The sequence below is a fragment of the Octopus bimaculoides genome, chromosome 7, assembly GCF_001194135.2.
Source record: "Octopus bimaculoides isolate UCB-OBI-ISO-001 chromosome 7, ASM119413v2, whole genome shotgun sequence".
In the NCBI taxonomy this organism is placed as follows: domain Eukaryota; kingdom Metazoa; phylum Mollusca; class Cephalopoda; order Octopoda; family Octopodidae; genus Octopus; species Octopus bimaculoides.
In genome coordinates, this window is record NC_068987.1 from 35,478,006 (window position 1) to 35,479,214 (window position 1,209).

Below are 1,209 nucleotides of genomic sequence, written 5' to 3' on the forward strand. Positions count from 1 at the left end.
GACTCAAGGGGCAGTTATCATCTCGTACACATTTTGGGGCAACTGATTATGATATGGGTAGTATCTTCTACTCTAGTATATTTGGGTTTACATTTTCTTCCACAACGTGAATGTTTGGCGATATCTCTGTGCATTTTGTTGATCAGTAGGCATTTTCTGTTCCTGCAATGCGAAAGAATAAACTTTTAGATGGGATCCAACGCACCTATCACATAGGCTGGGAAAGCTATTTTTTCTATCAATGTTGTTACCCTCTAACTTATAGGATATGTAGCCATGCATTCCTTTTTGCCTGTATGTTACCAGTTTCTATATGTTTAGATAAGTCAGTCCAGCCTCAATTGGGTCACATAAAGCAGCTGTTGTTTTTAGAGTACCTCACATATAGTTCTTCGCTATCTCTGAAGATGTTGTTACTTTCCATTTTGAGTTTGCATGTAAAGTACTCACTTCTTTTACTTTGTTCAGCAGATGTTGTCTGAGTGATAGATTTTGACATCCTCCGGCTGTTTAGACTTAAGTGAGGTACGTTTCTGCAATTCTGTAGTAGTATCACTTTCGAATTTCATTCCATTACTGGGTATTGCATGTAAGATATATCCATGAACCAGTTCAAATTACCATGTGCAATAAGTTCCGCAGCGCATCCTGGTTGCTGCTAAATGCCAATGTAATATGATGAGCATGGGAATTAGCCCTTCGTTTCGTTAACCCGAGAAATATGCTTGTTTCCGAAATAACAGTGCCGTCAAAATGTTAGTAAATTTTCTAAATAATATTAAAATGTTATGGCGTAGCTTTTTAACCATGGGTGAAGTAAACATTATTGTTATGCAATTCATACACGGTATTGTTAGCTGATGCCCCAGGAGTGTATAACTATATGTCTAACTGACTGAAATATACCGATAGATGACTCTTACCCGAAAACAGAGATGGAAAGAAATGCCTTATAATTTGCCTATAAGCATTTACCATTGAAAGAAAACTTCTCGGATTATTGAAGATGTTTTCCAGGGTGGAATAAATTTAAACTCAAAGTTAAGTCTGAGGGACTAAACCTTCAGTTAAGCCATGACAAAAATCCGAAAATATAGCATTTCTACCAGCTTTGAATATGTATGTACTCACACACGGATGCATGCACCGTCTTTTTATACACAAAATTTTACATAAACTTATATGTGTAAACACACGTGCATCTACATA